Here is a 21233-nt window from a genome sequence, read left to right on the forward strand (position 1 = left end):
ACACCACAAAATCTCCAGTTCCCTGTGAACCTTTTCCCAGGAAAATTTGCTAGATGCCACCTTCTTGTCCTCTTACTTATGATGTCTCAGCAAACAGTGCTTTTCCCCACAAACATTGACTATTTCAACCTATTCTTTTCTTCCTCAAGTCGCATCACCTAGAAGTCAATTTCACTTTCTCCTTTGTCTCCAACTATAGCTGAAGGCAGATTCCAAGGTTGTATCTGTGGAAATTCAGAATCTCAGCCTCACTTGGAGGGAGGTGGGGCAATTTCAATACCTTTAGAAGGTAACTGGATAAAAGGAAATCATGTTAACATGCTAATTGTAGTCAAAATGTGCTAACAGAAGACAAATTTGCTCTACTCTCTTTCTCCCCCTTCTTCAATCCTCACAACTTGCAATTTTGCAGGGTTGCTGCTGTTGTTGAAAAAAAAAATCTAAACTTGATTATTTGCAGCTCTGAAGGAAGGTGGGCTGGACTGAAGAGGGCTCATTGAGCTCTTAAAGCTATCTATAAAACCTCAAAACAGAGGGCTAAAGAGTCAACAATTTACTCTTGTAGTAGAATCTGGCCCATTTTAAAATAATATTTTCTTTGATTATCTCTTGTCTTGGTGATTACATGCATTCACTAGGAATCACAATTTCTAACTCATGTGACAAATTTGCAGATACTTTACAAAGTAAGCCCCAGAAATATCATGCAGAGATATGTACGAAATACCCCACAAATGAAAAGTAAACAGTGGTTGCTGAACAATAGAGTAAATGGAACTTAAAGTTGCAGAGCACCCGAGTTCTTTATGTGAAAAAAACAACATTTTAAAAATTATCTCTTACCTGTGAAATTTTCTAGAAACTTAATTCATAGAAAATATACAATCTCTATATGGGAGTAATTGACCCACCCCAATCTAATGCAAAGCAATTTTTTTTCAACCCATGTTTATTATTTTGGTTAAAATAAGTTTATAAATTTAGTTATTTTATTATTCAAAGAATAAAAACAATTACTAATACATCTATTAATCAATTTAGAAGACACAATATAGTTCTTTTGCAAGTAGAATTAGATTTATTTTTAAACATGTGAAAGTGTCAACTAGAGATGTCCGAACTATTTAAATTATCCCAACTACCCACTAGTTTTCATTTATCAGGATGTCAGGTTTTTGTGTTAGGTTCTGAAATTGGAGCATGACGTAAGTGTTCTATGTCAGACCCCTTAACATATAGCCTGTTCTACTTCACAGAGTGCTTACTTTTTAGAATGCCAAGAAAGGTACTGAAGATATCCTACAGTGTATTACATGTTAATATTATGGCTAAAACTGGTAGTTACATCTAGTTCTCTTCTGTAGTTTCTTGGCTGAAACTTGAATGTAGAAGACTGTATTGTCTCATATAGCACTTTAAGAGATTTTTTGTTTCTGGCCTGTTTGTTGCATTTGGAAAGGTTTTATTCTTCCAGCATATTTAAGATTCATGTGTAATTTCTTTCTCTCTCTTTTTTTTTTGTTACCAATACTTTTATCTAATGATTTGATTGTTTATAGTTGGTAATTTTATAAAACTACTGTTGTGTTCTTTATTTACTGGTTTAAAACACACTGTGTGGGTGGGCAAAACAATACGGCAGAGCTGCCACCATGCCAGCTGGCCACCTCAGTGTCTCACGGTGGGTGTCCAGCTTCGTTCAATTGCCATATGACATGAAACAGGGCTTTGACCCTTGCAGCACTTCTGCTTGTAAAAGTGAGCTAGGCTATAAAAATCACGATGATTTCATCAACAGTGGGTCCTCCAATGATACGTTCCATGCTTTTGGTTATTTACTGTACATGGTCAGCAGAGCAATGCCTTGTCAAATTTAGCAGTTTGAAAAATATTTTAAAGGACTGGGAGTCGATCATGGTTGCTAAAGGTTTTTTTAGACACTAAAGCCAGAAAGTTATTATTAATGATCACATTTTGTAATACATACTATACTAATTTGATATTGGCCTCCTTTAGATTCAATATGTTGCCATTCCTCATTGTGTGGAATTTTATATCTAAGCTCATTTCAGAGTCTATAGTTGTTAGAATATACAGTGCCAGGATAAAATTTCATTGTCTGGATTTTGGTTTTATTCTTCCTTGACTATTTGAACCATATTTCTAAGCAAAGCCAATTCAAATTATGCATCTTGAGTGCTGAGCTCCTTTAAAGACAAATGCATCAGTGGAATTATGTTAATAATCAGAGTACTGAAGTGCTAGGGACGGATTTTTCTCTTTGGTTTTTATGGAATTACATGTGCAAACTCAGAAAAAAGCAGCACAAGAATGTGATGATACTAGCTTATTCGACAGAGTTTAGTAAACTTTTGGTTTGTCCCACCAAGACAAAGGAGATATCCTAATGACCTTCTGGAAAGAAAGGTTATTAAAGGAGATGCACAATGTTTCTGTAAATTAGCAGAGAGAAAAATCACTATGCCACAAACACAAAACTCTGTTTAGAAACTTTAAAACATGACTCCGATTTCGATGTTAGAAGAGTGTGCTGAGAAAAGGACACACAAATGCACAGACTTAATAGTATATATGGTTACAGAACATTCAACCAAATCTCCACCAGAGGGGAGAATAATAAGATGGCTTTCAATGTCCCTTTGAGTGTTGAGCACCTATGAGTCTGAGATTTGATGAAATTTTCCACATTTTGATAACAGGGTTAAGAATTTTCCAGTCTGTTTGTACTATATTATTTAATTTTCTAAAAGAGCGACCAGGATACAGTAAAACTAGAAAAATAGAAGTCTGTTGATTCTTCCATGGTAGGATACTGATATATTTCTATTTCTTTTTCCAGGACACAAATTTTCTCATTACACCCTGAAGACTTAAGTCAATGAAATCTCCACATTTGGTTCACAAATAGTCAATTTTCAGGAAGCTCCTTTACTTGAGTACCTCTATTACTTATCCCAATCATTCCAGACTTAAAGGACCAGTTAGATTTCAAAAATACATCAAGTAAATAAATAAAGGATAACAGGTTTTTGTTGTGTCAAGTAACACTAGTAAGTCTACCATATACTCAACTTGATACAGTTTTTTTTTAAATTGAGGTATAATTAACATATAACATTATATTAAGTGCAGGTGTAAACATACTATAAAAAGTCTAGTTCATATCTGTCACGATACATAGTTCCAGATTTTTTTCCCTTGTAATGAGAACTTTGAAGATCTCCTCTCCTAAGAACTTTCAGATACATAATCCAGTACTATTAACTGCAGTAACCATGCTGTACATTACTTCCCTACGACTTACTTATTTTATAACTGGAAATTTGTACCTTTAACTCCTTTAACCCATTTAGCCCAATCCCCACTCTCCCGCCTCTGGCAACTACTAATCTGTTCTCTGTATCTATGAGATACATAGCTTTGGGTTTTTTTTTTTTTGTTTTGCTTTAATTCCTGTCCACTAATATAGGCATACCTTGCAGATATTGCAGGTTCAGTTCCAGATTACCACAATTAAAAGAGTCACGCAGGGCTTCCCGGGTGGCGCTGTGGTTGAGAGTCCGCCTGCCGATGTAGGGGACACGGGTTCGTGCCCCGGTCCGGGAAGATCCCACATGCCGCGGAGTGGCTGGACCCGCGAGCCATGGCCGCTGAGCCTGCGCGTCCAGAGCCTGTGTTCTGCAACGGGAGAGGCCACAACAGTGAGAGGCCTGCGTGCCGCAAAAAAAAAAAAAAAAAAAAAAAAAAAGAGTCACACAAATGTTTTTGTTTCCCAGTGCATATAAAAGTTATGTTTATACTATGCTGTACACTATACTGAGTGTGCAATAGCATTATGTCTAAAAATGTACATACCTTAATTTTTAAGTACCTTATTGCTAAAAAATGCTAAGCATATCTGAGCCTTCAACAAGTCCTAATCGTTTTGCTTGTGGAGGGCCTTGCCCCCATGTTGATGGCTGCTGATTGATCAGAGTGGTGGTTGCTGAAGGAATGACTGTGGCAATTTTTAAAAAATAGGACAACAGTGAAGTCTGACACATCAATTGACTCTCCTTTGCATGCAATGCTTGTTTGATAGCATTTTACCCACAGTAGAACTTCTTTCTAAATTGGAGTCAATCCTCTCAAAACATGACAATGCTTTATCAGCTAAGTTTACATAATATTCTAAATCATTTGTTGTCATTTCAACAATCTTCACAGCATCTTCAACAGAAGTAGATTCCATCTCAAGAAACTGGTTTCTTTGCTCATCCATAAGAAGCAACTCGTCATGAGATTGCAGCAATTCAGTCACATCTTGTCTCCACTTCTAATTTTAGTTCTCTAGTTATTCTCATCACAGCTGAAGTTACTTCCTCCAGTGAAGTCTTGAACCCCTCAAGGTGATCCATGGATGAGGTTTGGATTGAAATTCTTCCAAACTCCTGTTAATGTTGACATTTTGACCTTGTCCCATGAATCGCAAATGTTCTTAGTGGCATCTATAATGGTGAATCCTTTCCAGAAGGTTTTCAATTGACTTTGCCTAGATTCATCAGAGGATTCACTATCTATGGCAGCTATAGCCTCATGAAATATATTTCTTAAATAATAAGACCTGAGAATCTAAATGACTCCTTGATTCATGGGCTGCAGAATGGATGTTCTGTTAGCAGGCATAAAAACAACATTAATACTGTACATCTCCATCAGAGCTCTTGGGTGACCATGTGCATTGTCAATGAGCAGTAATATTTTGAAAGGAACCTTTTTTGTCTGAGCAGTAGGTCCTAACAGTAGGCTTTAAATATTCAGTAAACCATGCTAAAAACAGATGTGCTGTCATCCAGGCTTCCTTGTTCCATTTATAGAGCATGCGCAGAGAAGAATTAGCAGATTTAGCATATTTAAGAGTAAATTAGTAGATTTTGGATATCAGTAATGGTAAATGACCACTGGCTTCAACTTAAAGTCACCAGTTGCATTAGCCTCTAATAAAAGAGTCATCCTGTCCTTTGACTCTTTGAAGCCAGGCATTGACTTCTCCTCTCTAGCTATGAAAGTCCTGGATGGCATCTTTTTCCAATATGAGGCTATTTCATCTATCTTGAAATCTGCCATTTACTGTAGCTACATTCATTAACTGTCTTGGCTAGATCTTCTAGATAACTTGCTGCAGCTTCTGCATCAGCACTTGCTGCTTCACCTTGCACTTCGATGTTATGGAGACAGCTTCTTTACTTAAACTCCATGAACTAACCTCTGCTAGCTTCAAACTTTTCTTCTGCAGTTTCTTCACCTCTCTCAGCCTTCATAGAATTGAAGAGAGTTATGGCCTTGCTCTGGATTAGCCTTTGGCTTAAGGGAAATTTGTGGCTGGTTTGATCTTCTATCCAGACCATTAAAAACTTTATATCAACAATAAGTCTGTTTTGCTTTCTTATTCGTGTATTCACTGGAGTAGCACTTTTAATTTCCTTGAAGAACTTTGCCTTTGCATTTACAATGTGGGTGTTTGGCACAAGAGGCATAGATAGCTCTCAGTCTGTCTCACCTTTCGACATGCTTTTCTCACTAAGCTTAATCATTTCTAGCTTTTCATTTAAAGTGAGAGACATGCAACTCTTCCTTTCACTTGAACATTTAAAGGTCATTGTAGGGTTATTCACTAGTCTAATTTCAATGCTGTTGTGTTTTAGGGAGGCCGAAGGAGAGGAGAGAGATGGGAGAATGGCCAGTAGGTGGAGCAGTCAGAACACACTCATTTATAAATCAAGTTCACTATCTTGTATGGGTGTGGTCCATGGTGTCCCAAAACAATTACAACTGTAACATCAAAGATCACCGATCACCGATCACTATAATAAATAATAATGAAAAAATTTGAAATATTGCAAGAATCATCAAAATGTGACACAGAGACACAAAGTGAGCAAATGCCTTTGAAAAAATGATGCCAAATAGACTGTTTGACAGAGGGTTACCACAAACCTTCAATTAGTAAACAACACGATATCTGCAAAGCACACTAAAGCAAAGTGCAATGAAACAAGGTATACATGTATAAAGAACACAAAGGGAAGTCAGTAGAGTTTGCTTATGTTTTATTTCCTTAACAAATTACAGTTTACTTATATAGGTTGAGGGTAAACCACTCATATTTTTGTATTTCTCAAGTGAAACTTAGAAATGAGTATATTTAAAATTTCCAATGCAATTATCTCTAAGTCCTTACTTGTTTAACCCCACTGTGAATGTTCTGTATGTATTCCAGTCTTGTCCCCTTCAGAGCTCTGTCAAGATTGATACACCACCTGGTTATGCTACCCTAAGACTAGATAACCCTGGAATATGCTGACCCAAGCAGGTTGGCAAATATTTTGAATATCCTGTAGCTAAGCTTTATAAACAGAGGTTGTGGTACCCTAGAGATAGGCTTAGGGGATGTGACACCAATGCATAAAATAGTCCACATCTTCTTAAATCATCACTGTTATTCTCAGATTAGGGCAATCTTTTTTCATTAAATAAATGTTTCCATATCTTGGCTTTAAAACATCATTATATTTATCTTTGCAGATTCTGCTGTATTACTGATAAAAGAAATATAAAGACTCAAAGCCACAATGAGATTAAGAGTTTACTAATATTGAATCAGGGAAAACCTGATTCTACACAGATGAATTATGCTGCAGAGAATGAGAATTTCAGGTTAACATCAAACAATAATTCAGGAAGTTTGTTTAAAACATTTGCTTCTGTATAGATATAGATGGGGAAAAGGAGTCCGTGTAAAGATGATCTCAGACCAAAAGCAAGGATGGGGCCCATAAAGGCAAAAGACATAATGTTTTACAGGGGAAAATGATTAGTCAAATTAAATAAGTTTCTGTTATATTCAGAATTTGTGATTGTAGCATTGCTCGGTGTGACATTGTTGAACAAATGGGTAAAATCTTGCAGCTGAATTGCTACTTGGAGAAAAAGAACAGTAGGGGGAAAACAAACAAACAAACAAACCCCACAACTAAACCAAAACAAAGAAAAAAAGTTATAAAATGAAGTTTAAAGAAAGTGCCAACTGCATTGATCTTTTAGATTACTGAATAGGCTAGGAATGATCCCTTCCCTGAAAACATTCTTGCTATTACTAGAGCGGTGTATATCGCTAAGAAAGTAGAATGGCGAATTGCTTAGAAAAAAATTCTTGATTGATTATTTTAAATTGGGAAACATTCATTCTGCTCTAGATTTAGGACTAGTCCAGAATATTTGAAGCACACTGACTAATAAAATCAGCATCACCACTACTGGTAATATTAGGAGATGAAAGCATGATGAGAAACCTATATACAGTTGACCCTAGAATAACATGGATTGGAACTGCATGGGTCCACTTACATGCAGACTTTTTTCAATAGTAAATACTATGGTAGTACATGATCCAATCCATGGTTGGTTGAATCTGAGGATGCAGAACTTCAGATATGGAGAAATTTCAGATATGAAGGGCCAGTTATAACTTATACATAGATTTTTGACTGTGCACTGTTCAAGGGTTAAATGTAGTCACAAAGTATTGATATCTCCTCTCAATATACTAATTGAGTACAAAGAAAATACAGTAACTTTATAGTAGAGAAATCTTGCAGCAACTTTATGGTGGCGAAATCTTGTAGATACCATCAGCACCAAGTGATCATTTTATTATAATTAGTAATGGGACAAATCAACATCATGTTTTCTATGAGATTTACTGAGAAGAATACAAAAATCACTTCTGTGATACTCCATCAAAATACAAAATATGAATATACCCATGAGGAAATACAAGACAAAACTAAACTGAGAGACACTCTATATTCCTCATAAGAGTCAAGGTCATGAAAGACAAAATAAAGACCTGTTCCAAATTAAAGGAGATTTAACAGCATCACAGTTAAATGCAACATGTGATTGGATTGAATCCTTGATCAGGTAAAGGACATTAGTGGAGAAATTGTCAAAATTTGAATAAAATCTACAGATTTTATTTTTAGGGAATAGTTTTAGGTAATTATTTTTAGGTAATTTTATTATGTCAGTGGTATCTTTCTGAGTTTTATAATTGTACTTTGGTTATGCAAGAGAGTCCTTGTTTCTAGGAAATTATTTAGGAGCAGAAGGAGTCATGTCTGTCATTTATTTTGAAATGGTTCAGAAAGTTTCAGGGACTGTATGTTTTTTAATGTGGTAAATTGTTCACATTTGGAGAATCTCTGTGTAAAGTATAAGCAGGGATTCTTTGAACTATTTTGCAATGTATATATAAGCCTATTATTTCTAGATGAAATGTTAAGAAAATTAAATTCATGATAATCAAAAGTTGCCAGTCACTTCTGAATGATTCATACTTTCATATTTGCTATAATCATAGTAGTTTTGCCCAGACTTAGCTCATTTGCTCTTAAGAAATCCTGACTAATGTTTTTGTCAGTCACACCTCACATAGTTTGGTCAGTCATGGTTCACATGTTTTTGCTTTTGCTTCTATAAAATCTCATTCTGGCTATTGATTTTATTAGAAATTCCTTCGGTGCAAAATAGTTTGACCTTATCCAGAAGAACATGTTTACCAAACGTTTTCTGAGCCCCTTCATCTGGAAGCACTGAAAGTGTCTACTGAGGCAAAAGTGAAGAGAGGGGTACAGACAGGTATGTGGATAACATATCTTCTTAGGGAAAATAAAGTTCTAAGGTAAAATTTTCTCAACTAACAAAATTTCAAATGCTTCACATAAGTGTCTCTGAAAAGGCAAATTATTTGTAAAAGATATGCTGGGACACCCATGTTTATATTATTGGACCCATCCTTTTGGCCATAACAAATTAGATCAGAGTATACAGTTAACCCTAACAGAGTGAACAAATTGGCTGGCTCAGCAGCAGTCTGATCTTTAAAAAAATAAATAAATAAATAAATAAATAAATAAACTCAGAAACATATATAGTGGTAGGCTCTGGAGCTGAAATTTCATTGAGAGTCAAGGCTTGAAATAGCACCACAATAAACCTAAGTAAAGTTAAGGAAAAACACAGACCATGCGTCAGTAGAGACATCACATCCCCAGATTGAAGACTCAAGTATTGATAGAAAATGGATTGTGTTTCTTTCTGGAACAGATACAGACTGTCGCCACCTCACATCTTGACATATTAAATCCTCCAAAAGTCATACATGTGACTTTTCCTGTGAACATCCCATTGTCTTTTCAATCAGTAAATTCCATGTTTGGGCTGGTCTTAGTTTCCATTCCTTGAAACAACAGACATTTAAGTAATTTTTTCTATTCCTAATGCTCAAAGCTAATTCCTGAAGCAGTGACCAAATAACAGATAGCAGATTTTTAAAAAATAAATAAAACAAAACCAAAAAATGATCAGCAATCCATAATACTCTTAAATGTAATACATTTGCATAACTTTAGGTAGAGAGACTATAAAAGTAAGGGTTAGACTATTTGGATTATGGTTCTGATTCTGTCACTTGTTAGCTAAATTGCTTTGAGTAATCATTCTTTTAAACATATGGACACTAATCTCTTTGTTTTCTATAAGTTGAGAAAACTCCTGTCCATATTACTGAGCTAGGAGAATAGAATTATATAATAAAGTTGACAATGTTTTTAATTACCTGTCACTTTCTAAAGCTTGTATAATTGTTAATGCTAGTCAAATTTTATATGGGGCTGAAAGTTAACTTTGGGAAAAATTCTCTGTTACATTTGTATTAAGATTAAAAAATTGAAGTCTCATTAGAGCGAAGGGGGAAGAGTCACACAGACTATAATAAGGGCAAAAAAAACCCATGTATAATATAGTCCTCAGTTCCTTTTTCCCTGCAATATTTATGGAGTTGTCCAAATGCCAAATTCTACTTTCTCTGAAATATCACAGCATTTTATTTTTATTATTGTTCCTTCCTCATCTTTGACCTTTCCATAAATATTTATAGAATTTTTAAAAGTAAGTGAACAATAAATTTTCTTCCAAATTCTGGCAACCTAGAAATCATTAATAGTATAGCTTTGATGATTAGCTTCGGAATCTCAGTTTTAATCATGAGTCTGCAACTTAACTGTCTGTATGAAATTGGGAAGTCACCCAGTTGAAGTAAGCCACATGTGAGTTTTGTAAAGATTAAATGAGATGGTTAATGTGATAGTGCTCTCTGATTTAGATCTGTAATTAAATCATATTTCTTTGGCTTAATTTTGAGAAATACTAACAGTGTTTATAGATATTACCACAGTGTCTAGTACATAATTGATTGTGTTATTTAAGATTATTTTTTAGGGACTTCCCTGGTGGCGCGGTGGTTAAGAATCCACCTGCCAATGCAGGGGACATGGGTTTGATCCCTGGCCCAGGAAGATCCCACATGCCGTAGAGCAACTAAGCCCATGTGCCACAACTACTGAGCCTGCACTCTATAGCCCACGAGCCACAACTACTGAGCCCCGATGCTGCAACTACTGAGCCCGTGTGCTGCAACTACTGAAGCCCGTGAACCTAGAGCCCATGCTCCACAATAAGAGAAGCCAACGCAATGAGAAGCCCATGCACCACAGCTAAGAGTAGCCCCCGCTCGCCACAACTAGAGAGAGCCTGCATGCAGGAACGAAGACCCAATGCAGCCAAAAAATAAATTAAAAAAAAATTTTTTTAAATTATTTTTTATAAGTGACATAAATTCAGCTTTAATCAGGCACACAAAAAAGGAAGATTCATATGTATATATGATATGCAACTGGCAGAAGTTGTGCTCTATACATCACCATTTTGCCCATAGAAGGACACTGAGAACCTTTCCTTAGATCTATGATTTGAAACCTAGGAAGGTCTATGATTGGCCAGGTTTTGGCTGAAGCTTAATCCTGGGTCCATCATTTTTGGACTCAGAAAGATGGATTTAGGATTCAGAAAGAAAGGCAGATGGTCCCAGAAAAAAAAAGAGTGGGGGTGGTTTCTGTGAAAACAATAGATGGCCACTTAGGAATGATATCCAAAGTATTTAACAGCTGTTACGTCATGGCCTTCAGTCGATCAGAACAGAGGCAAGCTGGAACTGCTGGAGCTAGGGAGACTCACTATTGGACAGACATATTACATGCAGGCTGGCTCCCTCCTGTCCTTAAAATATTAAAATTTCAACTTCCCACTGAGTCCTATTATCTCCAGAGTAACATACATTGAATATATTTAACTTAATCTTTTAAAAAATTATTATTACATATCTATCCCAACCAGAGTGTAACTTCCACGGGGGCAAAGATTTGGTTCTATACTACTGTATTTCTACAGTCTAGAAAAATACCAACAATCAACATTTATTAAGTGAATGAATGTTTAGAATATTACTGACTCTATTTTCCCTTATTACTTTTGGAGTCCCATAAGAAAGTGACATTGTACAGATGGCTTCATTCATAAAGCTCATTCATGGAAAATGCCTAAATTCCATGGAAAGCTGAAAATAAAGATATTATATACTAAGTAATTTAGTTCCATGTAGAGATATTTGTAAATTAAACAAACACATTTTTAAATGGGCTCACATTTGGACTTTAATTACATAGATACGTTTATTTTTCAAATTGCTCTTTTGTCAGAATGGAGAATTCTAACTTATTAAATGGGAATCTCCATTGTAATAAAAGCAAAAACACATTCAGGCTTGTGTTTTGGATCTGTAACGAAAGTTATCACGGTGGTAACCCCTGGAGCAGAATTGAGTATATTTGCAAAGCAGATATCTGTAGTTCCTAGGAAAGAATGACCACTGGGGAAGCAGCAAGAAATAAGGCACAGAGACAGAGCTATAGTTCTTTGAGTATATTTTCCCCCACCTCTGCCTTCTCATTTCTCAGAGCTTGATGCAGTGACCAATGGGTGCTAGCTTGTTCCAGTTTCCAAGCCAACATAACATATGACAGGGAAAAGAATAATACTAGTAGTCTTCACATACTTTTAGCTCCAATATCTCTGATTGTGGGGAGTTTAAGATAGTATTAAGATAGGTGGAGAAGTTTAAAATAATCTTTTCTTGGTTTGTTTTTAGATCAATGATTTTCTGTGTGTTGGGGGATGTCGTGAAATTTTTCAGGTTTCTGTCCCCTCCTGGAGCGTCCAGCCAGACCCATAACCCATGTCTAGTATAGAGTGATATACTCTTGGTTTCTGTGTAAATGTCAAGACATAGGAATCCTTATTATAACTCTTTTCACAATAAGGTATGAAGTCCGCCTATCAGATTAGTCTCTTCTTAAGTACTACCCCCTTTAACTCATGTCCATTAGCAACTAATATGCCCAGCTTCCAGAACTAAAGCCCTGATCTCAAGCCCAGCCATTATGTATGCGCCCCTAACATACTGATAGTTCTTTCTTAGGCATGGACATCAGCTGCATTAAAAACAACAACAACAAAAGAAAACAAAATCTTAATGTGAATCTTTTGTACACATTGCTATTGCGTCTTCAATGTGAACCTATATTATCCTATTCTTAATCTGCCTTGCGTGGCTACTGAGGGATTTAGAACCTTCCCAAATGCTACATCTAAGGATAGCAGCATAAACTGAAGTTTAAAGAAGTTATTGAATTTAACCCAAGGGGCAATTGCTAAGTCTGCCACCATTTAAAACAGCAGAAAGGCAAAGATCCCCAGGTATAAACTTAATAAGAAAATTATAAAATGCTACCAATGGAACAAGAATTCTGAATAAATTGAAAGATAAATGCCTTTGTTGGAATAAAGGACTTAGAATTGTACAGATGACAATTCTTCTTAAGTTATTTTATAGCTCAATGAGATATCAATAAAATTATTCATACAGATTTTTTAGAATAAGAGATGTTTCTAGCATTAATTTGGAAAATGTGTAAGAATAACCAGAAAAATTCTGGAAAGTAGTTATGAGGGGAAGAATAAAAGGTAAAGAAGAGATAATATATTCTATCTTATGTAAATACTATAAAGCTAAAGCAATTAAAGTTGTTTGCTCCTGGTGCAGAGGTAGAAAGAGTAATAAAACATAGACCAGAAACAGACACATATATATGGGTAAAAAGAAAATATAATAAGAAGAATACTTCAAAAGAGCACAGAAATGGTATAGGGACAATTGTATAATCATAGGAAATAAATACACTTGGCTAGCTGACTTAAACAAAAGAACTTCTAGAAAAATAAAAATTTAAATGTAAGTAAAGAAAGAATAAAAGGAAATATCAAAGACTTACATTTCATATAATGATAGCAAAGAAATCCTTCCTAGGGATGGTACCCAGACATTCATAACAGAAAAGACTGATAAATGTTTTTGAATAAATATTTTAAAATTCTCCATAGAAGATATTTTTATACATTAAAAAATAAAAGACCAACTTAAAAATATTAAAGATACATGTTTGATGAGGACTATCAGTAAAATACACTTAAAATATAAAGAATTTGAAAAAAAAGAAAATATATATAGACAAAGAATATAAAATGGGCAAAAGACATCAATAAAGACTTCCCCAACAGGAAATAGACATATTGGCTTTTAAATTCATGAAACAAAAATGAGCACCCTTAGGAAATTTGAAAGAATAGCAAATTAAAAATACAGTGAGAAAAAATTCCATATCAATTTGTAATGTTGTATCTTTAGGAGTGGGGAAACAGACATTCTTAAATGTATTTTTTTTAGTACACTATCTTTAGCAGGCATTTTGACAATATCAAACTAGCAAGGCATATATTTTTTGAACAAGAAATTTTAATTGTAAAATATTTTTATAGAAGTACTCATATGTATACACATATACATATATGTGAGTAAAGGATTCATTGTGGCAATGTTTGATTTCAAAAGTGTGGGAGCAACCAAACTTAATATCAACTGGAGACCTTGTATTTTAAAATAGGGATGTAATATCTATTAAGAGTTACAGAATACACTACTGAAATACATGTTAAGATATATTGTTAAGTAAAAAAAAAGTGAGGTTAGGAACCATGATTTGCCTTTTATGTAAAGAAATAACAGTGATATTTACTTATATGATTATATATGGTCAGACTATGATTATATATGGTCAGACTATCACTGGGAATATGAATTAATAAGAACATGGACCAGAGTGTATTGATAGAAAGAATGTACTTTTCATTATAAACAATTTTATAATTTTTGACTTTGTGTTTAAGAAAGCATGAGCATAAATATATATATATATATCTGAATAAATAAATGTTTTAAAATATATTTTAGTAAAATACCTATCAGTTAAAAAATTCATTGTTTTGGGTATTGAGGGTAGAGCATGGATGTTGGGGTCAGAAATATGTGGATTCAACGCTAGATACAAACTAAGTTGTAAACCCTGTGGCTTTGCATAATATACTTAATCTTTATGAATTCACTTTTTAATCTGAAAATTGGGTAATAGAACATAATCTAAGGATTCTTCTGAGGATTAAATGTGATAATACAGAGAATATCCCTAGACTTCTCCCTCTCTCTCTTGTTCTTTCCCCTCAAAACTCTTTTTCTTTCCACAGTAATATGATCTTTCAGGGAGACCTGTTAAGTGGTAAATTTGGAAATAGATTTATTTTTCCTATAGAATGATCTTTAAAGTTCTTCATGGTCTTAATATATTTTACATTTTTCTACGTGGTACATTTATCCACAGCAATAAGTACAGCATATTTTTGCAATTTCCAAATTTTTAGAAATTAGAAAGAACCAATGTGTAAGTTTTACTCATAGATTTTAATTTTAATATACCTTCAAACTTACAGAAAAGTTGTAATAAGAATACGAAGAGCCCCCATATGTACCTTACTTAGATCCACCAAATGTTTACATTTTCCCCCATGTATCATTCTTTCCTCCTACCAATGTATCCATCTATTTACAAAGTCTATTTCTCTATCTATTGATATCTATCTATCTATCTACCTGGTCTATTTTTTTTCTGAATATTTTGAGAGTAAGCTGACGACACTCTGCCTACTTACCCCTAAAATGCTCTATGTATGTATTTCCTTAGAACCAGACACTCTCTTATACATTTAAATTATACAATTATCAATAACAGAAAATTTAGCATTTATACAATGTTATTATTATTTAATCCACAATCCAAATTCAAATGTCATTAATTGTGCAAATAATAACTCTTTTTATATAGATTTTTTCCCCCCATGTCCATGATCCAACTCACAATCACACATTGCATTCAATTGTCCAGTCTGGAATGATTCTTCAGCTTTTATTTGTCTTTTTTTTCCCCCTGACATATTCGAGCGTACAGGCCAGTTACTTTGTTGAATATTTCTCAATTTGAGTTTGTCTGAAGCTACCTCATAAATGTACCCAGGTATGCATTTTTGGCAGAAAAGTTATTGAATTGATAATACATTCTTTTCTAGTGCATCACTATCAGAAAGCATATTGTGTCAGTTTGTCACAATATAGCAGATGTAAACTTTTATTATTTGGCTATAGTGGTGTCTGGTAGCCATAATGATAATTTTTCTCATTTTAGTTAACAATTTAAATTTAACATTTGATATTTAACAAATTTAATAATTTAACAAAATTAAGGAGATACCTTGAAATGATGTAAATATTCTGATCCTAGTCAAATTTTCATCAACTAGATTTAGAATCTATCGATGACTGCATAGCTCCATCATTCCTTCACTATCTATTGAGCACATTGCAAGAAAAAGCTTCATGTTTTCTGTTATTCAGTTCTTGAATTATTTTAGAATCAACTCATAGTGATTTTATTCAATAAAATTTAAATGCATATTACTTTTACATTATTTTCTTTTTTTAGTGGTTCCATTTACATCTTCCAAATAACACTTCAAGTCCTCTTCCAAATAACACTGTGTCATATTATGTGAAGTTTAAGTACATTATAACAGAGTATTCCCAATTCTTCCCATCTACCCCTTATAATATTGCTGTCATTCATTCACTTATCCATAAAGTATCAAAACCAAATATACTGTTGCTATTATTATTTTGAACAAAGTGCTATCTACTAGCTCAGTTAAGAATAAGAAAAAATAGGGGGTGGAGTCAAGATGTCAGTGAGGGAAGACACCAAGTTAGCATCTCCCCACAACTAGGGCACCTGCCATTACTGGTGGGGGACTTGGATGCCCAAGGATATGGGAGGAACCCCCAAGTAAACTGGTAGGACGTGGGGGGACAGAGGAGGGAGGAGAAGTGGAGGCCAGACAGGATTGGCACCCCTGAGGCTGGGGAGATCAAGAGAGGCAGGTGGGAGAAGCCATCCAGGAGGAGCAGGATAGGAGAGGAGGGCATTTGTCCTGCCCACTCAAGCCCAGGAAGCCTGCTGGGCTCCCAGGTGAGGTCCCCTGCCCTCTGAGATCAGAGGTGGGGGACATGCCTGGACCCCTTCTGTTTCTTGAGCCTAAGCCCCAACCCCCAGAGCTCCCAGGGCCTTTTCCAGGCCTGTGGGTCCTAAGCATAGGGCCCACTCACCACCCAAACCTCGCCCTTGCTTAGGCCCCACCCTCCATAGCCAAGGCCTTTCCCCCTTTTTATTGCTTTCTTTTTTTTTTTTATTTCCTTCCTCCTTTTTTTTTTACTATTATGGTACTGATGTACCTTCTGGTTGTTGATTCAACTATATTGTTATTTTTATATTCTTTCTAATATGTCTGCTAGTTTCCTAGTCTAATTTTATTTTTTTACTTTGTTATTGTTCTCTTTTTCTTTTTTTCTTACCACCCCACATGGCTTGCGGGACCTTGATTCACGAACTGGGGGTCGGGCCGAAGTACCTACAGTGGAAGCTCCAAGTCCAAACCACTGGACTAACAGGAGAACCTGAGACCCCAGGAAATATTCATTAGAGCAAGGTCTCACAGAGGTCCTCATCTCAGCACCAAGACCCAGCTCTGCCCAACAGCCTACAAACTGCAGTGTTGGAAGCCTCAGGCCAAACAACCAGTAAGACAGGAACACAATCCAACTCATAAAAAAAAAAAAAAGACTGTAAAAAGTATGTCACAAATGAAGGAGCAAGGTAAAAACCAACAAGACCAAATAAATGAAGAGGAAATAGAAAATCTACATGAAAAAGAATTTAGAGTAATGATAGTCAAAATGATCCAGAATCTTGGAATGGAGGAACGGATTAAGAAAATACAGGAGGGTGGGAGGGAGGGAGACGCAAGAGGGAAGAGATATGGGAACATATGTATATGTATAACTGATTCACTTTGTTATAAAGCAGAAACTAACACACCATTGTAAAGCAATTATACTCCAATAAAGATGTAAAAAAAAAAAAAAGAAAATACAAGAAATGTTTAACAAAGATCTAGAAGAACTAAAGAACAAACAGAGATGAACAACGCAATAATTAAAATGAAAAATACAGTAGAAGGAATCAATAACAGAATAACTGAGGCAGAAGAACGAATAAGTGGGCTGGAAGACAAAATGGTGGAAATAACTGCTGAGGAGCAGAATAAAGAAAAAAGAATGAAAAGAATTGAAGACAATCTCAGAGAGGTCTGAGACAACACTAAACACACCAACATTTGAATTATAGGTATCCCAGAAGAAGAAGAGAAAAAGAAAGGGTCTGGGAAAATATTTGAAGAGATTATAGTCGAAAACTTCCCTAACATTGGAAAGGAAATAGTCACCCAAGTCCAGGAAACACAGAGAGTCCCATACAAGAAAAACCCTAGGAAAAACACACCAAGACACATATTAATCAAACTAACAAAAATTAATTTCAAAGAAAAAATATTAAAAGCAGCAAGGAGAAACAAAAAATACAAAGGAATTCCCATAAGGTTATGAGCTGATTTTTCAGCAGAAACTCTGCAGGCCAGAAGGGAGTGGCAGGATATATGTAAAGTGATGAAAGAGAAAAACCTACAACCATGATTACTCTACCCAGCAAGGATTGCATTCAGATTCAATGGAGAAGTCAAAAGATTTTCAGACAAGCAAAGTTAAGAGAACACAGCACCACCAAACCAGCTTTACAACAAATACTAAAGAAACTTCTCTGGGCTGGAAACACAAGAGAAGAAAAAGACCCACAAAAACAAACCCAAAACAAATTAAGAAAATGGTAATAGGAACATTCACATCAATAATAACCTTGAATGTAAATGGATTAAATGCCCCAACCAAAAGACACAGACTGGCTGAATACATACAAAAACAAGACTCATATATATGCTGTCTACAAGAGACCCAATTCAGACCTAGGGACACATACAGACTGAAAGTGAAGGGATGGAAGAAGATATTCCATGCAAATGGAAATCCAAAGAAAGCTGGAGTAGCAACACTCATATCAGAAAAAATAGACTTTTAAACTAAAGACTGTTACAAGAGACAAAGAAGAACACTACATAATGATCAAGGGATCAATCCAACAAGAAAATATAAAAATTGTAAATATATATACATCCAACATAGGAGCACCTCAATACATGTGCTAACAGCCATAAAAGGGGAAATCAACAGTAACACAATAATAGTGGGAGACATTAACACCACACTTACACCAATGGACAGATCATCCAGATAGAAAATCAATAAGGAAGCACTGGCCTTAAATGACACATTAGACCAGATAGACTTAATTAATATTTATAGGACATTCCTTCTGAAAACAGCAGAATACACTTTCTTCTCAAGTGCATATGGAACATTACCCAGAATACATCACATCTTGGGTTACAAATCAAGCCTATGAAAATTGAAATCATATCAAGCATCTTTTCTGACCATAATGCTATGATATTAGAAATAGATTACAGGGGAAAAAAAGCTGTAAAAACATGGAGACTAAGCAATATGTTACTAAATAACCAATGGATCACTGAAGAAATCAAAGAGGAAATCAAAAAATACACAGAAGCAAATGACAATGAAAACACAATTACGCAAAACCTATGGGATGCAGAAAAAGCAGTTCTAAGAGGGAAGTTTATAGCAATTCAATCTCACCTCAAGAAACAAGAAAAATCTCTAATAAACAATCTAACCCTACACTTAAAACAAGTAGAGAAAGAAGAAAAAAAAAAACACCTAAATTCAGTAGAGGAAAGAAATCATAAAGACCAGAGCAGAAATAAATGAAATAGAAATGAAGAAATCAATAGCAAAGATCAAAAAAACTAAAAGCTGGTTCTTTGAGAAGATAAACAAAATTGATAAACCCTTAGCCAGGCTCATCAAGAAAAAAAGGAAGAAGATGCAAATCAATAAAATTAGAAATGAAAAAGGAGAAATCGCAACTGACACTGCAGAAATACAAAGGATTATAAGAGAGTACTACAAACAACTATATGCCAATAAAATGGTCAACCATGAAGAAATGGACAAATTCTTGGAAAGCTACAATTTTCCAAGACTGAACCAGGAAGAATTAGAAAATACAAACAGACCTATCACAAGTAATGAAATTGAAACCATAATTAAAAATATTCCAGCAAACAAAAGTCCAGGACCAGATGGCTTCACAGGTGAATTCTATCAAACATTTAGAGAAGAGCTAACACTGATCCTTCTCAAACTCTTCCAAAAGATTGCAGAGGGAGAAACACTCGCGAGTTCATTCTACAAAACCACCATCACCCTGATACCAAAACCAGGAAAAGATATCACAAAAAAAGAAAATTATAGACCAATATCACTGATGAACATAGATGCAAAAGTCCTCAACAAAATACTAGCAAACAGAATCCAACAGCACATTAAAAGGATTATACACCATGATCAAGTGGGATTTATCCCAGGGATGCAAGGATTCTTCAATATATGCAAATCAAACAATGTGATACACTATATTAACAAATTAAGGAATAAAAACCATATGATCATCTCAATAGATGCACAAAAAGCTTTTGACAAAATTCAACACCGATTTATGATAAAAACTCGCCAGAAAACGGGCATAGACGGAACCTACCTCAACATAATAAAGGCCATATATGACACACTCACAGCAAGCATCATACTCAATGGTGAAAAACTGAAAGCATTTCCACAAAGATCAGGAAAAAGACAAGGATGTCCACTCTCGCCACTCTTATTCAACATAGTTTTGGAAGTCCTAGCCATGGCAATCAGAGAAGAAAAAGAAATAAAAGGAATACGAACTGGAAAAGAAGAAGTAAAACGGTCACTGTTTGCAGATGACATGATACTATACATAGAAAATCCTAAAAATGCCAGCAGAAAACTACTAGAACTAATCAGTGAATTTCTTAAGATTGTAGGATACAAAATTCATATACAGAAATCTCTGGCATTCCTATAAAAAAACAATGAAAAGTCAGAAAGAGAAATTAAGGAAACACTCCCATTTACCACTGCAACAAAAAGAATAAAATACCTAGAAATAAACCTTCCTAAGGAGGCAAAAGACTTGTACTCAGAAAACTGTAAAACACTGATGAAAGAAATCAAAGATGACATAAACAGATGGAGAAATATACCATGTTCTTGGATTGGAAGATCAATACTGTGAAAATGACTATACTACCCAAAGCCATCGACAGATTCAATGCAATCCCTATCAAACTACCAATGGCATTCTTCACAGAATTAGAACAACAAATTTTACAATTCGTATGGAAACACAAAAGACCCCAAATAGCCAAAGCAATCTTGAGAAAGAAAAATGGAGTTGGAAGGATCAGTCTCCCCAACTTCAAACTATACCACAAAGCTACAGTAATCAAGACAATACGGTACTGGCAGAAATAAAGAAATATAGATCAATGCTACAGGATAGAATACCCAGAGATAAACCCACGCACATATGGGCACCTAATTTATGACAAAGGAGGCAAGGACGTACAGTGGAGAAAAGACAACCTCTTCAATAAGTGGTGCTGGGAAAACTGGACAGCTACATGTAAAAGAATGAAATTAGAACACTACCTAACACCATACCCAAAAATAAACTCCAAATGGATTAAAGACTTAAATGTAATACCAGACACTATAAAACTCTTAGAGGAAAACATAGAAAAACACTCTTTGACATAAACCACAACAAGATCTTTTTTTGACCCACCTCCTACAGTAACAGAAATAAAAACAAAAATAAACAAATGGAATTTAAAAGCTTTTGCACAGCAAAGAAAACCATAAATAAGACAAAAAGACAACC

The sequence above is a fragment of the Globicephala melas genome, chromosome 5 (assembly GCF_963455315.2).
Source record: "Globicephala melas chromosome 5, mGloMel1.2, whole genome shotgun sequence".
Taxonomy (NCBI): Eukaryota; Metazoa; Chordata; class Mammalia; order Artiodactyla; family Delphinidae; genus Globicephala; species Globicephala melas.